This window comes from Notechis scutatus, chromosome 4, assembly GCF_049901735.1.
Source record: "Notechis scutatus isolate UNSWTSFEM ecotype Mainland chromosome 4, rNotScu1.2, whole genome shotgun sequence".
NCBI lineage: Eukaryota > Metazoa > Chordata > Lepidosauria > Squamata > Elapidae > Notechis > Notechis scutatus.
In genome coordinates, this window is record NC_142012.1 from 24,375,100 (window position 1) to 24,401,821 (window position 26,722).

Below are 26,722 nucleotides of genomic sequence, written 5' to 3' on the forward strand. Positions count from 1 at the left end.
TACTGAGTAGCTGAATACTCAGTGCTGAATCTCTGGACATGAGCTTCATAATACTTCGCTAAGTGTTTGGCAAGGCCAGCTACTAAACCAATGAGGTGACTGTTGTGAATGAATAAAATTACTAAGCCTAAATGCAAAGCAGGTTTTGGAAGCCTGCACATTTGATTGGTCCTTAAACAATGAACAAGGATTGGTTCATAACAAGCCCCTGATTGGCCAAGCTTAGGACACTTCTTATTGGTTATTAGTTTGAACTTGATGCACTTAGTATTGGTTAATAGGGTAGCAGCCAACCCTATAAAAGGGGTTACTGCTACCCATAGCTTGCTCTGTTCTGTTCTATTTACTGTTAATAAAGAGTTGAAGTCACTGGTCAGAGGTCTGGTCTCCATTACTCTCCAAACATAACACTGGCGACGAGGATGGGATGCGGAGACCGAAGAGCTGACTGATCTACAGAGCAACACACAGAGCACGTGGTCGAACACGCACCATCAACGGCAACATGGCCAGCGGTGCCGTACCACCCGCTCCATTCAACCCAGAAACCGAAGACTGGGAGTCGTACATGGATAGGTTCCAGATGTTTCTGGAGACCAACAATTTGAAAGATGCAACAACCGGCAAAAAAAGAGCTATATTTCTAACTCACTGCGGGCCTACCGTGTTTAAAATGGCAAAATCACTTGCCAAGCCAGCCGAAGTAAAAGAGATGGACTGTGACGTCCTCGAGCCTTTACTACGGGCCCACTATGCGTGCCAACCTTAGTCAGAAGACATGAATATTACCAGAGGAACCAGCGGAAAGGCGAGAGTCTTGCCAACTACGTCGCAGACCTCCGCAACCTTGGAGGCCTCTGCGGGTTCTCTGACTTAGAAGAAGCCCTCCGTGACCGCCTAGTTCTGGGCCTAGAAGACTGCTCGATCCAGAGTAAAATCATGGCTAAGGGGGACATCAGCCTCACCGATGCCCTTAAAGAAGCCACTGCAGCGGAGGCAACCAAAAAGTCGGCAGCCCGAATGCGGCGCACTAGCGCACCGCCACGCCAACTCACCAACGATACCTCGCCTCGCTCAGAGAGACACCCGGTATCGACTCACCACAAAGACCTAGAATCCCCATCAGATAGCGATGAGGAAGAGATCAACCGACTCCGAACGGAACGAGACCCGTCCACACAACACTCACTTCGACCGTGTGCAGGATGTGGAGCGAATCACCCATGATCCAGCTGCAAATTCCTCGACGCACTCTGCCGCGTTTGCGGGAAAAGAGGTCACATCACAAAGGTTTGCAGAAGCAAACAAAACTCCAAACCCCGACAGGCCGAATACCAGTCTTCAGGATTCTTGGCACACCCCGAGACAAACTGAATCACCAATGGGGAAGCCACTCCTACAGAAACAAACCGTCCACCACTTCCACCAGGCGTGAAGAAACCAGGCGGGAAGAGACCCACCAAACAATTACCATAGGCCACGCTACATCCCTTGACGCCGGGAAAATCCGAGTAGAGGTCGCTATCAAAAACAAACCTTGTGTAATGGAGGTGGACTCAGGATCATCCCTCTCGATGGTGTCCTGGAAGACGCATCAACAGCTCATTCCGACGATTCACCGCCAAGACCTAAACCCTCAAAGGGTTATCCTCAAAGATTACCAGGGTAACCGAATTCCCGTTGTCGGGTCCCGCCGATTCCAGGTCTCTTTCAAGGACCGCACCGTCACACTGCCACTGACTGTCGTGGACCGCGACAGGCCTAGTCTTTTAGGCCTTCAATGGTTCAGACCGCTTGGAATCACTGTAGCCGGAGTCCACCGTGCCGAGAGCAACGATTGGGAGGAAGCCCTCGTGCAAGAATTCCAAGACGTTGTCGCGAACGGACTAGGCAAGTACAAGGGGACCCCGATCTCATTTAACTTGAACCCCGAGGTAGCATCCATCCGCCTTAAGCCGCGTCGGGTGCCATTCGCCCTGAAACCTAAAATCGATGAACAACTCGATAAGCTAATAGAACAGGGCGTGCTGGAACCCACCGACCACGCCCGATGGGAAACCCCAATAGTGACGCCTATCAAACCTGATGGGTCACTGAGAATTTGCGGAGACTACCGGGCCACCCTAAACCACGCACTTCAGCAAAGTGCGTATCCAGTGCCGGTAGTGCAACACCTGCTCCATTCCCTGGGTGGCGGGAAAGTTTTCCCTAAACTAGACCTAGCACAGGCATATCAACAATTGCCTGTAGATCCGGCCACCGCGGAGGCGCAAACTATCGCCACGCATAGGGCGCATTTAAATGCAACCGGCTCCAGTTCGGTGTGAGCGTCGCTCTAGGAATTTTTCAGAGCTTAATGGAAAGGCTGTTACAAGGAATAAGAGGGGTCGTACCGTATTTCGACGATGTGCTCATCGCCGCCCGAACAGAGACATTCTAGAAAAACGACTCCGCATAGTTTTACAAAGGTTCCAAAACGCAGGCCTCAAAGTTAAAAAAAATAAATGCCAGTTATGTACCGAAAGGGTGGAGTTTTGGGGATACCTCCTGGACAGTCAAGGAATCCATCCCACTGAGGACAAATTAAAGGCAATTAAGAAGGCCCCCACTCCAAGGAACAAGGCAGATCTACAGGCGTTCCTTGGACTTATCAATTTTTATAACGTCTTTTTACCCAATAAAGCAACCGTAGCTGAACCATTACATAGACTCTTAGACAAAAAAGCAACGTGGGTTTGGGGACAACGTGAACAGAACGCTTTCCAACAAGTAAAGAAATTGCTAACTTCTGATTCTGTACTTATGCAGTACAACGAGACTCTGCCGTTAACTATTACTTGTGACGCCTCACCTTTTGGGGTTGGAGCAATCCTGGCCCACGTATTACGAACGGAGCAGAAGCTCCCGTCGCATTTTTTTCACGAACTTTAGCTAAAGCTGAAAGAAATTATAGTCAGCTGGATAAAGAAGCTTTAGCTATTGTGGCGGCAGTTAAAAGGTTTCATGAATATGTGTATGGGCGTGCGTTTACAATAATTACTGATCATAAACCACTACTGGGGACATTGCCCTCGAGACAAAACGAGATCCGGTCCTACAACACCTCCTACGCTGGGTTGAGCGTGGTTGGCCAACAGAACATCTATCACCTGAATGGGCGCCTTTTAAAGCACGCCAAACCGAACTGTTTTCTCAAAAGGTCTGCATCTTGTGGGGCGATAGAGTCGTAATCCCGAGCAAACTGCAACGAACTGTTTTAGTGGTATTGCAGGACGGACATCCGGGCATCATGCGGATGAAAGCACTCGCACGGAGCTATGCCTGGTGGCCAGGAATCGACAAAAGAATCGAGGCCTGGGTCGCTACTTGTCAACGTTGCCAAGATGTCAGCAACGCCCCACCTAAAGCAAGCCCAACCGAATGGGAAACTCCGAGAGGACCATGGTCCCGTATCCATATTGACTTTGCGGGGCCTACTAAAGGGCACACTTTCCTTATTACAGTCGATGCCTATTCAAATTGGCTCGAGATCCATCGAATGAGCACAACTACAACGGACTCAGTTATCAACAAATTAAACAGGTTATTTGCCACACATGTTTTTCCGGACGTCCTCGTCTCGGATAACGGCCCACAGTTCACAGCATTACCATTTGAACAATATCTTGCTGACCGGGCATCCACCATGCGCTGACCTCGCCCGCGCACCCTGCGGCGAACGGGTGTGCAGAGCGCATGGTACAGTTTGTAAAAAGACCCTCCACAAAATGGAATTCGGAAACATCGATGAGAAAATCAATCGGATTTTATTGTTGCAGCACATCACGCCCACAGCGTTACCAACAAAACGCCCGCCGAACTTCTTATGGGGCGGAAACTACGATCGCACCTCGACCGGCTCCACCCGCATACGCACCGAAAAGCCTTTCGGCTCCAGCAGCAAATGCCGGGAATTTAAGGTAGGCGATTTAATCTTTGCCAAAAACTTCTCCGGCGACCCTTTATGGATACCCGCAACCGTTACCCACCTCACTGGGCCTAAATCTTACCGCCTGCTAACAGACTATGGGAGGGTGTGGAAACGCCACATAGACCAACTCCGTTCGAGATTACTACCCAGCGCCCATGACTCCCCGCGTTCACCAACTGAGGGGGGAGGAATTATCAAGGAAATTGACTTCGATATGACGGATAGCAGGCCAACGGAAAACCTACGGCCCAGCGAAGTACCGGGGATTGAAGCGGGGAGGGAGTTGACTTTTCCATGGGACTTGAACACGGGGAAACCGAACTGCGAAACCCCGAAGAAACACTGATTGGCGGAGACAACAACAACGGAAGCAGCACGGAATCACCGTGCAGCGAAACGGAACTTAATAAAGATCATCCAAACGCTCCACCGGAACCGGACTTGAGAACAAACCCGGTGGAGCCACGGAAATCATCCAGACAGACCAAACGGCCTGTCTACCTTGAAGATTTTGTTACAGCTCCCCTCAAACGGAACCCAAGGGGGAGGGGTGTTGTGAATGAATAAAATTACTAAGCCTAAATGCAAAGCAGGTTTTGGAAGCCTGCACATTTGATTGGTCCTTAAACAATGAACAAGGATTGGTTCATAACAACCCCCTGATTGGCCAAGCTTAGGACACTTCTTATTGGTTATTAGTTTGAACTTGATGCACTTAGTATTGGTTAATAGGGTAGCAGCCAACCCTATAAAAGGGGTTACTGCTACCCATAGCTTGCTCTGTTCTGTTCTATTTACTGTTAATAAAGAGTTGAAGTCACTGGTCAGATGTCTGGTCTCCATTACTCTCCAAACATAACAGTGACCTACACCTTAAACTAGTTCAATGCTAACTTAATCCTTAGTCCTTCTTAGCTCACTTAATCTAAAAATGGCACTTATTTGTCTTTATCAGATATTAGAAACTATGATTAGCAGGAAGAAGTGCAATTGACTTGGATATAACACTATTGTTAATATATATTCATAGCAGCCACTAGAAATGACTACAGTGAAATTCAGGAAGCAAAATCATAAATCAACCAGCCTCAAAGTTGCAGGGTAAGAAACGATGTGGAAGAGGCTGAACCTTCCATATCCAGGCAGGCAGAAAAGAACTGTCTGCCTTAGATTATAGAACTAGAGCTGATCCTAGAGATGATTATCAGTTCTTCTGTCCCACATTTCTACAAGAGACCAGTGTTCATGAGAATGTCAAAGTTTACTAAGCTTAGGAAGTGAGTTGCATCTATAAACAGACTCATAACTTCATGCTTTTCATTTTGCACTGAAGATTAAAGAGACCATGAAGCAATAGAAGAAGGGGGAGGGGGAGGGAAAAAAACCACACAAAAATGCCAAATCTCTCTGCCGAGCTTCTTTCACAGGCAAGTCAGAGTCATGAAGAAGGTTGCTTTTCTTTCTCCTTTTTTAGAAGAAACCTTGTGATGGTATCTTTATTGCTGAGGGCTTTCTTCAATAAGCACAAACGTGGCTAAAGCAGGCTATTGAGTATGGGAAGTTTGATGATAATCCCAAGATTGAGCCATGTGGAAATAATTAAAGCAGTCCAAGTCTGAAGCAAAAGAGAAGGAGAAGGGGAGGAAGTGCAAAAGGGGGGCTAATCAAATCAATCAGATTATAAAATTGCCAAAATACTGGCATTCTTTGCAGTGCAATGTTAAGCATAACAAAATAGTCCCTTTTGCCAATCAAAGCAGCAACCCTATTCTCTAAAAGGATGTTATAGATCTTACTGTGCTATTTCCATTTTGTTCCTTGTCATATGCTTCTATTTATTTACTTTGGGTAAGACTTAAGATCACACTGGACATTTTCATCATTTGTGCTCAGAGTGGAAAAGCAGTTCTTGCATCAACAGATGCTCAGGATCACTTGGTCACTTGCCCAAGATCACAAATCTGTTTTCAATGGCACAAGGATATGATTCATAACTTTCTTACTATTGTATCTGAAGATGTGTATGCCTGCTATTGTATCCAATTATAAGCATTTTCTGAGTTGATGACTGGCTTGACTTCTCTTTAGATGCTGTAATACATTGCAATCATACATAAGATAACAATCATCTGACTATTAAAGAGGGATATCCAGTGTTAAATATTTCTCCTGGATTCAAATTCACAAGCATGTTCCAGTAAAGTATAGAATGGCTAATATATTTAGAAGACTAAGTCTTCTCTATGTCACTTCCTGATGAAGCAAGATTTTCTTTTCTTGTACCTTCCACCTGTGCAGTAATGAAATTTAAAAAGGTTCAGTGAAGTCTGTGATATATCAATGACTCCCCCATAAAGCAAGCAGGGAAGTACCATCTACATAAAAAGCCTATATAACACTTGAAAATAGGACTGTCCAGTGCTTTAGATCTGAAGTAAGAAACAGCTTCTGGGAATGTGAGGGTGGTCCCATTAAACCTGCCTTCAACTCTAAAGCATTTTGGCTTAAGACTGCTTGGGATTAACCGAGCAATTTATTCAATACCTGGAATCATCCAATGAGTTTCCATATTACTGCAATTCATGCAAACCCAAACTGGATCTGTTGGAAAGAATTGATACCATTGAAACCATAGTAGCATCCCTGGACGCATGCAAACCCAAACTGGATCTGTTGGAAAGAATTGATACCATTGAAACCATAGTAGCATCCCTGGACGCCATAAAAGAAAGAATATCCAACCTTGAAAAAAAAGAAACAACGCAAAAACTTGAACTTCCAATAGCTACAAACCACATCTCTACCCAACAACCACAACCCAATCCAAAACCCAATCCACAAATAAACACAACCCAGACAAATATTGATATCCCAATCCTCATCAGAGAAGCTGTTGAGCGTGAACGGAAACGTCCAAACGCCATCTTATTTGGTCTAGAGGTCACCAATAACAATGATGACATCACAACTGTCCGAAACATCATCAGGGATTATCAAGCATCAACCATCTCCGCTGATGAAATACTTGACATTTCACGCATTGGCCGAGAGCTCAATAACAGTGACGGCTCTGTATCCCCACGCCTGTGCAGAGTCATTTGCAAAAATGAAACAAGCAAACGTAAATTCATTTATACTATAAACTCACTCGCCAAAACCAACACCAACCATAAGAACCTCCGTTTCGCCCTGACCTAACCATACAGCAACGTGCCCGCTCCCGTGTACTCCGCATTGAACTCAAAAACTGTCTAGACAATGGAGAGAAGGACCTGTACATTGACTACCATGCTGACTGTATCAAAAGTAAGCCACGCAACCCAATACTCAGCTTTTACCCTCAACCACAACCCTACCTCAACCGATCCACCATCACCCAAGACTAGGCACGCACGCTCCCAACTACCTCAATTCCAACTACTGCCGGCCTTAAATGCAAACTACTCAATGCAAGAAGCCTCGTGAATAAAATACCTGAATTTCTCATCCTCCTAAATATGGCTAACTTTGACATTATATTTGTCTGTGAAACATGGCTCAATGCATCTCTCCCCGACTCCATTACCACAGTAAGAGACTATCATGTTTACCGATCAGATCGTGAAAATCGTCGAGGAGGTGGTGTTGCTATCTTCTATAAAAATCCTTACATCTAAAAATATCCAAGTTACCCAGGAGCTTGCTCTTCCTGAGACCATCATCTGTGAACTATCCTTAAATATCACAATTCGATTCTTACTATGTTACAGAGCACCTGATTATGACATCGAACATGTAAACAAGCTAAATACATTACTAACATGGGCTGCATCCTGCCCATACCCTTTTATCTTTCTTGGTGATTTCAATCTACCTCATATTGACTGGACCCTAAATGATTGTACAACTGAAATCATACACACAACCTTCTACAATGCTACTACAAATCTGGGACTGGAACAACTAGTAACCAACAACACTAGACTAAACAACTGCCTCGATCTCATCTTCTGCAATAGTTTGAATTTAATTTACGGAATACAAACTAAAGAACCCTTTTCAGTAGCGACCACAATATGATTGACTTTTGTCTCAACATACGTCCACACAAAAATCACCACAATGATGTAATTCCCAATTGTAACTTCAAAAAGGCAACTATGATCTTATACACAACGATCTCTCATCCCTTGATTGGCAATCTCTATTCACTGGATGCAATACTGTTGAAGACCATTACAATATATTTTTACTTGAAGTCAAAAGAGTCATCAAACTATATGTACCAACAACAACTCCCAAAACAAAACAAAAAAGCAAATTACCCATATCAATAAGGAAACTTCAATCCAAAAAGAGATCACTCTGGCGGAAAAACAAATCTGGTCATGTTGCCAATTTCAAAAACCGATACAAAAATTTATGCCACCAGATAAAGACCGAATGCACCAATTATCACATTAAACAAGAGGAAAACCTTCTAAGCACCAATTCCACCCGTGCTTTTTACAATTTTGTAAACAACAAACTAAAAGACTCAAGGTCCATCCCTCCTTGATAGGACCTGATGGTAAAGACTGCAACTGACGACACCATTAAAGCCAACATCTTTAACACATTCTTCGGCTCAGTATTTGTAAACAGCAATGGATCATGCCCAGTATTTCCTAGCCGTACCACAGATAACAACAATGATCTAATACATATCGATTTCACAGAAGACAATGTTGAAAAAGCACTACGCAACCTAAAACCATCTCTATCTATTGGACCGGATGGAATATGTGCCTACTTCTTAAGAAAGCTATCCACTGCCATAGCCAAACCTCTAAGCATAATCTTTAAAAATCTTTCAGAACCAGCTCCTTGCCTAACCTATGGTCACAAGCCACAGTCATCCCCATCTTCAAAAAGGGAGACCCAAGCCTAGTTGAAAATTACAGGCCAATCTCCTTATGCTGCGTCACCTGTAAAGTCATGGAATCAATTATTAACCAATCCATCATCCTTCACTTAGAGACAAATAACCTACTCTCCAATAAACAATTTGGTTTCAGAAAAAAACTATCCTGTAATCTGCAACTCTTACACTGCAAAAACATATGGACGACACAACTCGACCAGGGCAAAGCAATAGATGCAATCTACATAGACTTCTGTAAAGCCTTTGATTCAGTGGTACACGACAAACTACTCCTAAAAATAAAATCCTATGGTATCTCTGGACAACTGAATAACTGGATAGAAGCATTCCTGTCAAACAGACAACAAATGGTCAAAATCGGGAGCGTACTATCAAATCCAGTACCTGTCAATAGTGGTGTTCCCCAAGGCAGTGTTCTAGGACCAACTCTCTTCATACTCTACATAAACGACCTCTGTGATCATATTAAGAGCAATTGCGTTCTCTTCGCTGATGATGTAAAGCTGTTCAATACCACAGACAATACTGCTACCCTACAAAAAGATCTTGACTATGTATCAGAGTGGTCAAACAAATGGCAACTTCAAATCTCAACAAATAAATGCTCTGTCTTACATATTGGCAAAAAAATCAGAAAATAAAATACAAGCTGAATAGTCAAGATCTTGTTGATGACTCAAGCTCTGTAAAGGACCTTGGAATACTCACCTCTAATGATCTAAGTGCTAGAGCCCACTGCAACTACATAGCCAAAAAGGCATTAAGAGTTGTTAACCTAATCCTACGTAGCTTTTTCTCTGGTAATATCACACTACTAACCAGAGCATACAAAACATTTGCTAGACCAATACTCGAATACAGTTCATCAGTCTGGAACCCACACTACGTATCTGATATTAGCACAATTGAGAAAGTCCAGAAATATTTCACAAGAAGAGTTCTCCACTCCTCTACTCGTTGTAGAATACCTTATGCCACCAGACTTGAAATTCTAGAACTTGAAAACCTTGAATTACGCCGTCTTCGGTCTGACTTAAGCATGGTATATAAAATCATACATTGCAATGTCCTACCTGTCAATGAATACTTCAGCTTCAACCATAACAACACAAGAGCACACAATAGATACAAACTCAAAGTAAACCGCACCAAACTTGATTGCAGGAAATACGACTTCAGCAATAGAGTGGTCAATGTCTGGAATACTCTACCCGACTCTGTAGTTTCTTCCCCAAACCCCAAAAACTTTAACCTTAGACTGTCTACTATTGACCTCACCCCTTTCCTAAGAGGTCTGTAGGGGCGTGCATAAGCGCACCAACGTGCCTACCGTCCCTGTCCTATTGTTTCTCTTATTCTTTTATTTTTCTTATATGTACCCATTTCATGTATTCACAACTATGTATACATTTATACTTATTATCTTGTAAACAATTGGCAAATCAAATAAATAAATAAATAAATAAATAAATAAAGATTGCATATCCACCCACCTCTTCTAAAGAATGAATCCAACAAAAGGCACTTTTAGTTAAGGAGTTGCAACCATGTGTTAATTAACCCTTTGTGTATCTGTTGTCCTGGTTGCCCCGATAGCCTCATCTGAGAGGCATCACAAAGTCTTTTTTATTTTGTCCTAAGTTTTTAATGGTGTTAATGAGCTAACAAAGAATAGATCTTAACTTCTAAAGAGCAGGAATGTACAACTGCTGATGGCCAAGCAGGGTCACAGGTTTTTGTGCTGCAGGGTGAAGATCAAACAGCAAAAACATATCATCGGTTTAAACAACTATGAGACGATTCAGATATTTAAAACATAAAAGAAAGGCTTTTCCATCAGTTATGTTCCATATCCTATCACTAGGATAAGGAATGCCAAACCTATTTTTAATTGTATCCAGAATCTAACTCAATATTAATGCCTTCTTATAAGACTCAACAAAATGAAAATCAAGTAAAGTGCACCATAAAAAGCACACTGGATATTTTTTGATGCATATTTATGCTTTCAAGTCCATCTTGACTCATTTTCCTTGGGAAGGTTTTCAGAAGTTGCTTGCTACTGTCTTGTTCCCAAGTCTGAGGAAAAAATGACTAGTAAAGCTGGACAGCTTGTTTTGTGTCTAAGGCAGGACTAGAACTCAGAATCTCCTGCTTTCTAGCCTGGTACTCTAATCACTACGCTAAGAATGCTGTTAACAGTACAGATAGTCCTCAACTTATAACAATTCATTTAGTGACTGTTCAAAGTACCAATGGCATTGAAAAAAGTGACTTATGACCATTATTCAGAGTTACAAACTTTGCAGCATCGCCATGATGATGTGATCAAAATTCAGATACTTGCCAGCTGGTTTGCACTTATTATGGTTGCAGGTCCCAGGTCATGTGATCACCTTTTGCAATCTTCTGAAAAGCGAAGTCAATGGGGAAGCCAGATTCACTTAACAACTGTTAATTGTTACCAACGTATCAGTTGGAGTGACTCACTTAACAACTGTGGCAAGAAATGTCGTAAAATAGGGGGAAAGTCTCTTAACAAATATCTCACTTAACAACAGAATTTTTGGGCTCAACTGTGGTCATAAGTCAATGACTATCTGTATAATAGATAAAGTTAATTTCAAATACTATTTAATAAAAACTGATAAAAGTGAAAAAAACAAAAGAGGGAAATAGACATGACTTTAACACTTATTTAACCTTAACTGAAGAAGAGCAGGTATCAATCAGGACACATTGCAAAATGGCAGAAATATTTCAAAGTCTTACTTTCCAAGTATAGCAAAACAACATTTGAATTCCCCCACCCCGGCCTCCGTATATGCTAATCTCTTCTCCGTTGGACTGAAGCCAAGATAATAAATCTCAGATTTTTCATCCATGCTCAGCAAAGTTTCTGCTAAGGCTGGCATGGAACTCCTGGCACTCAAGAAAGAGTTTGGGCTTTAGATCAAGGTTCCATTAAACATACAGCCTGTGTCAAATACACTCCAAAAGAGCAAAGGTCTAAATTTTCATACACTGCTCGTTCTGCATATATTCACAGCAACATTATCAACACACGTTACTCAAAAGTAGCCAAAGGTGAAGATTTCCAGGAAACAGTTCACATTCTAGCCTTTGCTACTGACCATCTATGTTGGATTTGCACAACCATCTAACTAGTGCTGCCATGTATGCCCAAACAATTCTTCACAGTTCGTGTCTAATTATGAATTTGACTTATAGATGAATTCACCATATAGTTATTACGTTTCTATTATGCTTACAAAACCTATGAAATCTTGGCCGAAAAAGTCTTAACATTCAATACATTTCTATGTCTAAATTGGACTTGAATCTGGTTCCCCTCAATTCTGTTTCAACAAGGTAGCTACTATATCCCACTGATTCAAGCCATTCTTTTTCAGGCTTAGCTTCTAATTCATACATAAATATAAGGAGAAATGACACAGGAAATGAATTCTACAGAATTGAATTGTTTTATTCACGCTGCCAAGGAAAATGTTGTCACTACGTTGGTAAGAGAGGAAAGTATGAGAAAAACTATTCACACAACACTGGATTCCATCAAGTGTGTGAAAGTATTTTGAATACTGGACCATGCCAAATAAAATATTGTTATTTGTTTTGTATTAAAAATAAAGGCTCCTGCATTTCAAGCTTTGTGTTTAATAATCGAAAAGGATTGGGTTTTTGTCTTGTTTTGGTTTTGCAACAGCACAAGTGAGTCATCTTTCCCCCCCGTTTTTTTTCCCCTTCCTGGTTTATCCTAATAGGCTAGAGATTTTTAATTACTTGATATGAATTTTAACATTGTGATTTGTTATTTCAATATTAAAATTGAAAGCATTTCTCATGTACACTAAACAGGATAATTTTCCTATGTGCAATTTCCAACATCAGAGCAGATCTTTTCAATTTTTATTTTTTATTACTCCGCTATATGTTATAAACCTTTTTAAAAAAATTATGTTTGGCCTTTCTGTATCTACAAACGCCATTATAAAATCGGATTGTAAAGGACATGATAAATTGTTTTTCTAAGATCATAAATAATCTGCAAGGCAAAAGTAGTAAACTATTGATACAAAGCTATAGTTGTAAAGTATTCCCCCAAAGGCACAACTATTGCTGAGGTGCTGATATAAAACATAACCAAGCTCTCTCTCCAAAATCTAGGTTGTGTTTTGTTTTCCTTGGAAACATTTAATAAAGGACTCCAGTTGACAAAATATCACCCACAGAATTTTGAAGGGGGGAAGAAACAAAATTTAGGAGTCTGTAAGGCAATGTGATATGTTTTTAAATTATCCCCGAGGATCCAATATTCTTTCTCATCTTGCAAATTTGCAAGCTGTAAGATTATCATCACTTTCTTGGGTTGGGGTCTCAAATACAATATAAATGAATTACAAATCATTTACAAATGCTGGCTACAATTCAATTCAACCAAGTTAAACACAATGAAATCCTGTTAATTTCAACTAGACAGATAAGCATGTGCTTACTTATACCCCCTTGAGACTGAAGATACTGCAAAATACTTAACTTGAATTGCATGATGTTACAGTATGTGGAGTGAAAGCTAGAAAGAGGATGACTTTTAAAATTTTCAATAAAGCAATTTAGATTTTGACTTCCTTGATATTAAATATTCTTATATTCTGCTGATGAGGAGATCTCTTTCTAATACACTACCGGTCTGCCCTTTTCATAAAGGGATTTATTAGGGTTTATTGCTAGATGGAACCAGAATGGTCTAGTAGTGCAAGGGTCTTCAAACTTGGCAAGTTTAAGACTTGTGGACTTCAATTCCCAGCATTCCTGAGCCAACATGACCAGAGGAGGAATTCTGAGACTTGAAGTCCACAAGTCTTAAAGCTGTTAAGTTTGAAGACTCTTGGTCTAATGTTTCTAGGTACAAACGAGAGCAGGTGAAGTTAAACAGTAACTGGAAGTCTTAGATGTTATTGTCTTATCTATAAATCAGTATAACACAGCAGCACAGAGATAACACTCTCACTGTAGATTGTAAATGAAATATTGCTGTAATATGTAAACAACTGAAAGTCTCAGAAGATGGCTCCTGATGTTTCTGAAAGCTTTGAATAGGAATCTCAGCAAGATGGTTTATGAAAAGAAGACCTGCATCATGAATTTTTGGGCAAAAAAATCCAATCAGTGGAATTAGCACTAGCACTTAGACTTATATACCACTTTATAGTGCTTTACAGCCCTCCCTAAGCGGTTTACAGAGCATATTGCCCCCAACAATTTGGGTCCTCATTTTACTCACCTCGGAAGGATAGAAGGCTGAGTCAACCTTGAGTCTGGTGAGATTTCGATCTGCCAAATTGCAGGCAGCTGGCTGCAGCAGAAATAGCCTGCAGTACTGCACTATAACCACTGCGCCACCAAGGCTATTCGTAGGAGCCAGTCCAATAGTTTACAGAATAGAAAACCAGAGGAAGTTTGGTATAAATGTAAGACAAGAAACCATCTCAACAAAGATAGAAGCCTGAGAGATCTCTTTTTATACCAAGAGCCTTCAGATTTGACTAATTAATGGAGCTGAACCTTTTCTTCTACAATAATTATACAATTCTCTGCTGTTTTTAACTGATATGTGATTTAGGGCAGAGGTGGCATTCAGCAGGCTCTGACCAGTTCTGGAGAACCGGTATCAAAAATTTTGAGTAGTTCAGAGAACCAGCAAATACCACTTCTGACTGGAGATTTTACAGTATCCTTCCCCTGCTACACCCACTAAGCCATGCTCACAGAACCAGTAGTAAAAAAATTTGAATCCCACCACTACTTTAGGGCTATGCACAGGAAAGGCTGGGCTCCATCTGTCCAGTATCAAAGTCAATAGCTACCTGTGCCAAATCAAACGTATATAATACAGGAACTGCTTTAAATGGCTGACTGCTTCATGACTACCCAGTTAAAGATTACCAGTCCATTAGGTTCTTCTTTTCCTTTTCCAGACAAGGAGTCTTTAACACCTAATTATGTGGTATCATAATAGAAGTTGTCAGGCTCTCGATGAATAATTCTCCCAAAGAGGTCCAGGATAAGAGTTGTATTGAGAACCAAAGTTTCTCACAGCAGGACAGCAGGTGTTGTGTTAACAACGAATAATTCATGGCAAAAAATGCCCAAAGTTAAAAAATTTAAACCCTAGCACTGATAATGCTTGTAATGAAACATTTGTAAGAAAACAACCAAATGGAACAAAAAAAAAGTACCTTTGGGACAGCCATGACCTGAAAGACTGGGAATCTCCATAGACAGTTAACCAAACTCAGAGACCACCAAAGACTCGAGCTACGAATATTCTCTTCTATTGGTTAAAATTGTGTTAAGCCAGGGGGGAAAGCAGGAAAAATAAGCATGTCTTTATTGACACAGGGAAACCAACTCCTAATAGCAGTTTTATTCCAATAAAAATTCTTATATAGACTTATGCAAGTGTGAGACATTTCTGCAGAATATGAACCCCAAAGCCTAAGTCTCCGAATAATGCCATTACCGTTTCTTTTAAAAAGTTTTCTTCTCTATCTGAGAAGCCCTTCACTTTTCTGCTTTTCCAGCTGTTATTGACTTCCTTTCCCTTTTACTGTCTGCCAGTTAAAAGCATAAGGGAATTTCCTCACAATGGAATTCCACATCAAGTTCTCAAATTCTCCACACAGACTCTGCTCCAAAATGTTAAGTCTAGTCACTTAAAACCACATGAACCTGTGGTCATTGCCAAAGATTAGCATATAAGTGTTCCTAAATTGGATCTGTGATACCAAACAATTGGGAAGGGTTGGTTTAACTTTTCTTCCATTCTGCATGTTCAGGCTAACTTTCCATCTCAAATTGACAGTCCCCCATAGGAGCATTTACTTTGCAGAGAAATAATACTGTATGTCAGTCTGTGCTTACCTGTACAGCAAAAGGTATTGCTGTAGACATCTATCTTCAGATCCTGCTGCTTTTGTCATGTGCCCTACTTCTTCTCCTCAAGAAGGAAGAAACATGAGTGATAGCAATAGCAACAGGGAGAAAGGAGAGCAATTCTTTTGCTTTCCATTGATTTCTATTAGCATAGGGTGCCTTTCTGCAAACTACCTTGTGCAAGGAGACATAGGTTGACTTATTTTGTAAGGGAAGGTCCTTTAATTAGTATACATTGACCCTTTAATTGTAAAAGTGCCAATGGTAGTGATCTGGAGCCAGAACATTTATAAGCGTCCAATACTTATCCTTTGTCTTTGAGTTATGGAGTGTTGGATAAAGAGAAATTTCATATACTGAAACAAGAATCTCCCTGCCTGTTAATTATGTCTTTTCAGCCTATAGGCAGAGTTTTATCCTTACAGCCTTTTTACTGAAATGAACCTTTGTATAATTAACAACAAGGTTTCTGCCCAAATAAGATTAGAAAAAGCTGCTGTTATTTTTTCCCCCCTCCTGATGACTGGCTGGTTATTTTTGTTTGTACAAACCATAAGAGCATCCGCATTTTTATGTTCTAACTGTTGAGTGTAATGCAGATTATTGTATTATCATGTACAACTTAATATGAACTCATCCGAAAGGTTCTCAAACTAGTTTTTACATTGGTTGAAATTCTATTTTCCATAGGCATTTTTTTAAAAAAAAACCAACAAAACACTGTGTTTTCCTGAGGTTCCTGAGGTTTAAGGGCTATCCTGTCCCATACAGAAGATACGTGCTGAATTAATAATAGCTTAGTTATTAGTTACCACAGTTTGAATACAATACCAAACTGTTAACAAAAAACAAAAAACTGCAAATAAGCATATAAAAATGCATTCTATTCTCACCCTTTTAGAATATTAATTTGCCATGCAAAGATCAATGAGACCATCATTTGAAGGAAATTCTGCATCTCTACTTTAAATTTAAGGAAATAATTTCATTTCTTTGTTAGATGATACTGGTTTCTTGTTTCTTTTTGATTTTACTGCTGCAATCTAGTGTTAATCTGAATTTTTAAAAAACAATTTATGCATATTTTTAATTATTTTGTGCTATTCAATTGTATTTTCCAACTACTTAGCACAAGCAATATTTGGAATGGATATGTGTATGCAGTATAGAATGGTTTGAATTAGAATCAGAATTATTTTGACATTCAATTTTGTGATCTCATATGCTATACAGAATATTTTTCCTTGGCTTCTTATTAGCAGAGAAAATCTTTACATTTATAAAACATTCCCAAAGAACCAAAAATAAATTCTTTCCAAATGACAAATAAAACTCAATCTTTATTACTGTCATAGCATACAATAATGTATTACATTATTTGAACATCTTAGAAGAATTTCTATAGTGTTCTGCTTCACAATTCCAGCAATTTAATTGGATTATTGAAAAGATTATAGTTTGAAAAACAAAAGTCATTTTTTAAAAAGACCCAGCAAGTCTAGAATAATCTATATATTCACTTTATTGTCAATATTGGTTTTCCTTAAAGCCACTTATAAGAAAATCTGTATAATAAAAAGAATCACATTGAAGTAATAGTTCATTATTTATTTTCAGTACTTTTATAATATATCAGAAGATACAGAAAATACAGCCCCACTTGTGCACAATGAAACATTTATGAGCAATGCAATATCTTCTATTGCTCTTTGGTAGAATAGCTGCTTTGGAAAAAAAAATTCTTTCTTAAATTCTACCTTCATTGAAAACATTTTGAATCCTGTTGTTACTACTTGATTCTCACATAGAATTCTCTCTTCATTTACACAGAAACAATAAAACCTAGCCCTAAACAAATGATACAATATAAGCAAAACCATGTTAGAGGATGACACAAAATTGTAAATCTTAATCTTCATTAGGTAGGGGAATACTATTTATTCCTAATAAATAAATAGATAAATGTCCATTATAATTCCATAACTACAGATTACATTAAACTATAGTATTTGGAAAAGTCCAAATTCCTGCCTTTTTCTCACATTTCTTGAATATATAGTTAAATAATGGGAAAAGAGAAGACTTTTTAGGAGCAGATACTTTTAGAGATGGTAAATTAAATTACCATCTGTAAATCCTAGCTTACCTAAACTAATCCCAGAATGCTACAATGATAATGTCTGGTTGGAACTTGAATCATGATCACCAAGATTTCTCAGATAAGATTGCTGTCATCAGAATGTCAATTGTCATAAGCGATGACTGCTAGCTATTCAATTTGATCAAATAGTTTCTGGAAAATTGTTCAAGGAATGCTTCTTAGAATAAATCCCAATGCAGGTATATTTTCTGCATTTTCCAAGTCTTACCCACAATTTCAACAGAAAAAATTAAATCAATTTTGTTAATCAATCAATATCTACTATTATAATGTCATAACTAAAATGACATTGAAATATTTGGAAAAGGAGGAAACAATTTCTGATCCAAATTACTTGAATATGCAAATAAAGACAACTAATAACGGGACTAGGGAGGGACTAGGATTGATAGAAGGGGAAGGGAAGATAGAAGGCCTTTTAGGATCAGAGATTATATCATTGAAATAAATCTAGGTCAATATACTTTGCACGAGAAATGGTTAAAACTTCAATGTGGATTATGTTGATTTACAATAGCAAAATACTGTTAAAGCTTATCTATATTTGTCTTTGGCTCAAAATTATTTAGAAGTATGGTTGAAAAATTAATGTGTCCAAAAAAGAGAATTGAAAAACACTTAAATTAAGGATTGTTTTATTCAGACTTGGTCTTAAATCTTTCATAAATGTTTTCCATCTTAGTTTATAAGGAGAGATTTGGGACTGAAAATACTGAATATTGATGTTTAGATATCTTGGTGTATTTCTCTTTAAAAATTTATACATATCCATGCCCTAGTTTTCCCAAATTTTGTCTTCCTTTGTTTTATTTCTTTCTCGTATTTTAATTAATTTATCAATATGTGATAGCCTCATTAAAAAAAATGAAACAAGATTAGAAGAAAAGCTTCTGCCGTTAACAGAAGACTTTGACCATCCAACTTTCAATGTAATATTTTTGCAACATTAATCAGTACTTTCAGCAAGTATCACATCTTATGAAATGTTCTTATTCCAAGCTAGGTTATTGCTATATTAGTTACAATGCCCACAAGAAGTTCTCCAGCTTTAGACAGAAGTGATTTCCAAGGCCAAGTGTTCATAAAAATACCAAAATACAGAAATCCAAAAGATCTGGAACAACTACACTAGCCTTTAGCAGCTATAGTTGCTTTATGATGTAAATGTAGAGTTTAACATCTTATCAAATGATTTGCACAGTTACATTGTTCTAAAAGGGTTTCCTTACAGAACCCAACCTTCATTGTAATTTTGAATTGTTAGATTATATTAGTCATAATTTTAATTTATTATAATTCTAATATAATCTAATTCTATTAACTCCTTCTTTGTCTATAAATAAATATAGAATTGTCATAGTATCATGTACAAACATATTCAGATAAATATTGAGCAACATATAATGAATGATCTAGTGTAGTGATTAGTGTCAAAATATGATTGGATAAACAAGTTTACAGCCATTTTAATCATGGCTATTACTGGAACATCTTGCAGCAATCAATAGTTGTCAGCTTAACGTATCTCAAAAAGAATGTACTGAGAATAACAGCCAAACCATGTATATAAAAGGCAAAATGATTACAAATCAGAAAGTAATTTGATAAATAAGAATTTCCTTAGTATTAGAATAATAGTTTAGCATTAGTTCTAAAATGAGCCAATTATATGTCTTAGTATCTTGCTAGATCTTCATATATCTATGTAAGCAGTCAAAGATAACAGTTAATATTTGCTTTGATGATAAGGAGCTAAGAGTACAGTTCAGACTCTCATAGGGAAGCTCTAATAAGAAAATGATTGGTTGGAAGGGATTGATATCAGTACCAAGGCCTCATTATGTCAGAGATTTTGGGAAGGAGTTCTTGCAGAGGAAAAGAGAGGAAAAGGAGGAAATGCCTGAAATGGACTTAGCCATTCAAAATACCTTTCAAAAAAAAATTTTTCTATATTTTGGGCAGAGAAATTAGGTCGTTGATTTCCTGGATGTTTTCAGCATAAGGAAAAACTCCCAGCAAATTCGCAATTGCATAATTATCCTTTCATAGTGGTATAAAGAGCAATGCTAAAATGTCTAAAAGAAAAGTTCTCTCATAAGGGTTTCTCCTGGGAAATATGAAAAACCAGGGATGCTACAGACCAATGGATATCTCAACTATTGGAGAGATGATTGCACAATGAATGATAAGGTATTAATATGCAGTCTTTGCCATCTCATAACTATTTAAGTGCAAGAATACATTCCACTTTTAAGTGCTTATCAGAATTTTTTTGGAAATGTTTTAAAAGATAATTATCTTTCATAACATTAAATGAAAACTGGAAGAAAAAAATAGGAGAATTCCTTGCTCTGGCACTAATTTAACATACTGTAGTTCCTTTTCATTGTTGTTTATATAAAGTTTCTCCATTCAGCTACTTCATAATGTAAGTCAGAGAACACAAACTTTTCCGTATGAATAATTTGAAATGGCTTTACCCCAAGAATATACTGAAGAAGTAATTATTTTAAACAAAGGTATTTAATAGAAAACATGTTGCTAAAAAAATCAGAAAAGGTCAGATACTTAAATATAAACATTAAAAAAACCTGAATTCAGGATTCTTTGCTAGGCAACAGATTCTGCACTAATTTTTTTCCTTTGTTGCTTTGTTATCAACCAAGCTTTGTTACTGAATACAATTGAATTTACAAATCATAATAAATGTTCAAATATGGTTTTATTCTCAAAGCTGGTGAAGCAGCTGAAGTAGCCATGTTTCAAGAATACTGTTATCATCACAAGTTACTCCTTATATGCAGTGGTGGGATCCAAATTTCTTAACAACCTGTTCTGTGAGCGTGGCCTAATTTGTGGGCATGGCCAGGTAGTCACATGACTGGCTGGGCATGGCCATGTGGCCATGTGACTGGCAACTCAAATACAAGTGGTCCTCGCTTAATGGCGGATTGTTTAGCAAGTGTTCTAATTTACAAATGACCTCCCCAGAGCTACTTGACCTGTTTTTGGATTTTTGACAGCCATGCACACACACACACACACACACACACACACACACACACACACACACACACCCTTCTAACCCTGCTATTCTATGATTCTGTAAGGATCTCCTGCTGGAGCAGAGGGTTGGACTAGAAGATGACCTCCGAGATCCCTTCCAGCCCTAGATTGCTATGCCAGAGTCTTCTGAAGCCAGGGTTTGGGGCCTTCCTTCCTCTTCTTTTTTTTCCTCTTTTTTTCTCCCTCCCTCCCTCCATGTATCTATCCATTCATATATCTCATTCACTTTCTCCTCCCTCCCTTTCTTTCTTTTTCTTTCTTTGTCCCTTCTTTCCATCTCTCCCTTTCTTTGTCTATCCCTTTTCTTCTTTTTGCTTCCTTGCTTCCTTCCTTTTTTCTTTCTTTCTTTCTTTCTTTCTTTCTTTCTTTCTTTCTTTCTTTCTTTCTTTCTTTCTTTTCTTTCTTTTTCTTTCTTTCTTTCTTTCTTTCTTTCTTTCTTTCTTTCTTTCTTTCTTTCTTTCTTTTCTTTCTTCTCTCTCTCTCTCTTTCTCTCTCTTTCTCTCATTCCCTCTTTTTATCTCTTTCCCTCTCTTTTTCTCTCTCTTTCCCTCTCTCTCCCCCCGTGTCTTCCTATGGCTCTCTCCCCACCCTCTCTCTATTTCTCTCTCTCTCTCTCTCTCTCTGCCCCTCTTCCTATCTTCTCCTCTCTCTCCCCCTCTCTCTGTCTCTCTGTCTCTCTGTCTCTCTGTCTCTCTGTCTCTCTCTCTATCTGTGTATGTGTCTCTCTCTCAAAGCTGACTGGGCCAAGCTAGCAAGCTCTCCTTGGCACTCTTCACTACTTCTTTCATTTCTTCTTTTTGGAATCCAGACTGGCTGAACAATGATCACCAGCTGCGGTGGAAGCATCCCTTTAGGCAATCCTCCTCCTCCTCTCACGACCGGCGGCTGTGGTGGGGCCAGGAGGGTACACACGCACGGGGAGACCCTCCTCAAGCGAGCAGCTGCCCGCCCCATGCCCGTTTTTGCTGTGCTTTGGCACTTGCTTGAGGCATATCTCTCCACGCGTGTGCACCCTCCCAGCCCAACCACAGTTGCCGGTCACAAGAAGAGGAGGAGGGGGAGGAGGAGGGGGAGGAGGAGGGTCACCTGAAGGGATGCTTCCACCATGGCTGGCGATCGTTGTTCAGCCAGTCTGGATTCCAAAAAGAAGAAATGAAAGAAGCAACGAAGAACACTAAGGAGAGCTTGCTGGCTTGGCCCAGCCATGGCTTTGAGAGAGAGAGAGAGATAGATACAGACAGACAGACACAGAGAGAGGGGGGAGAGAGGGGAAGATAGGGACCCGTCCGCTTCGCTATCACTTGCTGTCACCCTTATCTTCTCAGGCCAGGCGAGGGAGGGGAGAGTGAGGGGCAGGACCAGCCGCTTCAGGCAAGGTGAAGAGGCAATGACCAAGCACGGGCGAGTAGAAGCCTGGGAATGGCAGCTCCCAGCTCAGCTGGCCCAAGGGGCTTTGAGGTCGGATGGCCTGGAGTGGCCAAGATCCAAGCGAGCATTGCACCATGGCATCCACTCGTGGGTTCACTTGAACACCCACTTCTTTGGTGTTGGCTTTACAGAGCCACAGGGTGAGGCCTGGGCTGACGTGCGACAGCAGCGCCTTTAGCTGCGCTCGCTTGTAAATGTCCAAATAATCCAGTGAAGACACTGGAGGAGTCATTCAGGTAGACCTCCCCCCTCCGCAGTCCGTTTCCCTCAGTGCTCTGACTTCCTGAGGCCTGTCGGCCTGAATGCCAGGTCAGACCACTAGAAGGCCACTTCCCCACTTCTCAGTGGCAGTCCTGTGCTAGCCACTGCAGGACCCGCCACCTACTTTCCCAACTTCTCCCTGAACTTCGAAATGACATTCCTATTGCTGACACGGGTGCAACCAGGTGGTCATGGCAGGGCCAACCAGGGGCGATTATTCCGGGTCCAACAAAGGGGCTGTGGGTGGGAGACGGAAGGGGTGGCAGGCAAAGGGGCCATCCAAGTGACAAAGTGGTCGCCCAGGTTAGGGCGGCGGGCAGTGGCGGCAAGAGGCAAGTGAGGGAGGGGGAAGGTGACCGGCAGTGGAAAGTAGGCAACTGGGCCCTGGAGGTTGCAGAGCCTCACTCACCCAGGGAGATCAGGCAGGGCCACAGCGGAAGACAGGCAGCAATAGCTGACCTGGTGGGTGGGCAAAAGCAGGCTGCAGGCAATGCCACACATGCACAACAAGGACTGACTGGGAGGGGAGGGGCAGGCGGAGAGGGGCGGGGCCAGCCAGTGGTGTGACTTGCCGGTTCTCTGAACTGCACAGAATTAAAACAACCGGTTCTATAGAACCGGACAGAACCAATAGAATCTCACCCCTGCTTTTATGAGTAATTTTTTAACAGTATGGTTTGATAACTTCTTCCCCTGTTCTTCTGTTTTTCTAGTAAAAGCTTTGCAAATTCTATATAATTATTTCTCAACATCTTTCTTGAATATCCTCAAATATGTTCCCTTTCAGATGAGATCACATTTATTTAATTAAGATCTAATCTTGTGTTATTCTTAAATAAGCAGAGATTGCAATCATGCTTTCAAATAATTAATCAAAGTGGCCAATTTTATCTTAAATAACTAAATGTTTCCTGGTTTATGACAGCATTATTAACATGTGATTAATAAGCAGTTAATGAAAACTAGCTCCAGTAATACATTTATAAGATACTTTATCTTAGTTCAAAGTTAGATGACATTGTTTTAGACCAGAGGTCCCCAAACTTGGCAACTTTAAGCCAGCTAGGTGGAGAATTCTGGGAGCTGAAGTCCACAAGTCTTAAAGTTGCCAAGTTTGGCACCCCTGTTTTAGACCATAATTCAGAGCTATTTGTCATTTAGCCATACATTCTTAAAAGTATTATCTCATCAAGCAGCTGATAGATTCCAAAACATATGGCGGCCCATTTTTTCCTCCTGGAAAATAAATATGGCTTACTGTGTCATATTATTATTGGGCCAGTTAACAGCAATCTAAATGTAGCCCACGTTGACCAAGATAACCTTACTTTGTCTGCTCATGGTTTTGTAATAATTATCCTACTTGGATTTTATGATGGGAAACAATAGAAAGACAAAAGCAACTGTAGGTAATCCAAAAATTCTATAAATATAGGGAAAATGTTTGGGAAGGTGGAATTCCAGTGCAATCCAATGTATGCACATACTACTGTACCTGTTGGGGGAAGAAAATCATGATATGGGATCTTTCAAAAAGAGTTTGAAATGCTAGTGTTTTCCACAATGCATTACTTCGTTTCCCACTTTCTTCCACTAACAATAATAACACAAGAAGATACTTACTTGAGGACCAGGTTGACCCTGTATAGAAAAGAGAGAGAAAAAGAAAGAACAATTTTAAACACCAAACCCATTTTTTAAAAAAGCATAAGAGTTTTAGCTTTCTAACAAGATGACAATGCAACGATTTTGAGACTCTATTCAAAAACTTTTGCTTGAAATTCCAATTGCAAATTTAGTCAAACATAAAACATCCCCAACCATAATGACAAAATTAGTTCAACAAAATAAGTTTCTTCTTTAGTGCAAGTTAGGAATGTACTGTTTGGAGGAACAAGGTCATTTTATTTTCACATTGGGCTGCTAATGATCTATATAAAAGCATATTAATAAAGTAGCATTATTGTTTGGTAATTAGATTTCAGTAGACCAGCTTCAAAGTAATCTCTATAAACCTTATCCAAAAACCAAAAACAACCACCACCAAATCCTTAACTTCAAATACAGTACAATAATTAACCTTCAAGGAAACTCCAGCCTTTGGGGTGGAGTTATTAATTGGAATATTAATTGGCTTTTCACTCTTCAGAAAAAATTGCTAGGTTTTTTTAAATAGCTATTCCATCCATATTTTTCTCCATCCAAAATTGTTTTGAAATTATCTTTAAAGTGATATTTTTTCCATATTAGTTAAGATTTTAATTTTAAAAATATGACTACATACAGTATGTTGTTGAATTTGAATACTATACTGTTACTTTTATTTTATTTAGGTTACTTATAGGCTGCTTCAAACTGAGGGATATACAAACATATTATGACAATCATACATTTCTTTGAAAGTATCAAAAGCAGCAAAAAAAAAAAAGCAAAAGAGGTTCCGATGTTCAAAATAGTTCAGTTCTGAAAATGATTATTAACTTTGCATATTTTTCTCATTCTTCAAAATAGGCTTAGTTGATGCCATTACTTAGTTTCTTTTGTTTTTGTTCTCTCAGATCTGCAATAAGCATTGTTGACTATGTTTGGAGTGTATTGAGCATGGCAATTGAAATGTATTGCTATTTCCAATACAAAAAAACTTGACTTTCTAGACATAAGGAAATATTTCTGTGATCACACTAAAATGATGAAATGCATGTTATGAGGAAGCCCTGCCCTCTAACAATGCTCTATAAAAATATATATAATAAGCAGAGTGACATACATACATTTTGCATCATGTAGAACACCTTTTTCTCCCTATGGATGCCCATTTGTACCTTGATTGTATTGGAACCATAGTGCTCAGGTAGAAAGAAACCATCTGCATGATTGCATCAACTTTCCCAAACATGCATCAATGCATCAATGGTCATAATTAGAGAAACTTTTCAGACCAAGAAATTCATGTAACTGTTTTGCATCAAAGACCTCACTGATATTCTTTAAAAACAATTTGGTGGACTTAGGATATGCAATTATTTCTTTTCATGAATATTTCTTCTGCCACGTTCAAAACCTGTTCTATACTGGCTTATCTCTGGATATCCTTCAGAGACTGCAATTGATAAAAAGGAAGTTTCCTGTATGCTAGCATATGAGAGCACTTCAGTCATGTGTCACCCATACTGGAAGCACCTCGCTGGCTTCCAATAGGTTTCCAGGTCCAACCCAAAGTACCCTATGTCAGGGGTCTCCAACCCTGGCCACTTTAAGCAAAGCTGGCTGAGGCATTCTGGGAGTTGAAGTCCTCCAGGCTTAAAGTGGCCAAAGTTGGAGACCCCTGCCCTATGTGGTAGTTTCCTAGGTATTTGTAGAACTGATTCCTGATATAGAAATAGCCCATATAGTTTATTTGTTTCATTGAATATGTTAAGGGTTTCTGACTTACAAAAAATGAGGTATATGGGGGCTTAGAAGTGGTAGAGGTTAACCTCATTTAGGAATTGCCTTGTCAAGTGACCTTTTGCAATTATGGTGATAAAAAAGTAACTTTACAATCAAACCTTGCATTTACTGCTTTCACTGTCCATAAGTCCACATACGGTTTCATTTAGCGACCGCTTTGCTTAATGATTAAGTCCCCATTCCCAGTTATGGTTGTTAACAAGGACTATATTTTCTTCAGGTGACACTATTTTACAGAATAATCCCTTTGGAGACAGACTAGACTAAATCTAATCTGGTTACCCTTGAAAAGCTGATAAATAAAAGTTATTCCAAAGAGCTCCAGAGAGTTGATATTGCCCAGTAGTACAATATTTAAAATTATGTACATTAATATTTTATTAGGAACTTGTATTATGACTTTTAAACTTTGATGTATTTTTGGTTATGATTGTAAATCTCCAATAGTTCAATAATTTGGAAGTAGTTAAAGGAAATAAATGAACAAATAAATAATCCAAATAAATAGGACAACTATGACTTAGATGAC

General features: G+C 39.4%; 1 protein-coding gene across 1 annotated transcript in view; it reads right to left on the reverse strand.

Moving 5' to 3' along the window:
- The window catches only part of COL25A1 (collagen type XXV alpha 1 chain), a 121,279-nt gene extending 96,899 nt beyond the window's left edge, over positions 1-24,380 (reverse strand). Inside the window, exon 1 of the mRNA XM_087962949.1 lies at positions 24,367-24,380. The gene's annotated coding sequence lies outside the window, so the exon portion shown is untranslated. The remainder of the gene's footprint in view (positions 1-24,366) is intronic.
- Between the last annotated feature and the right edge of the window lie 2,342 nt (positions 24,381-26,722).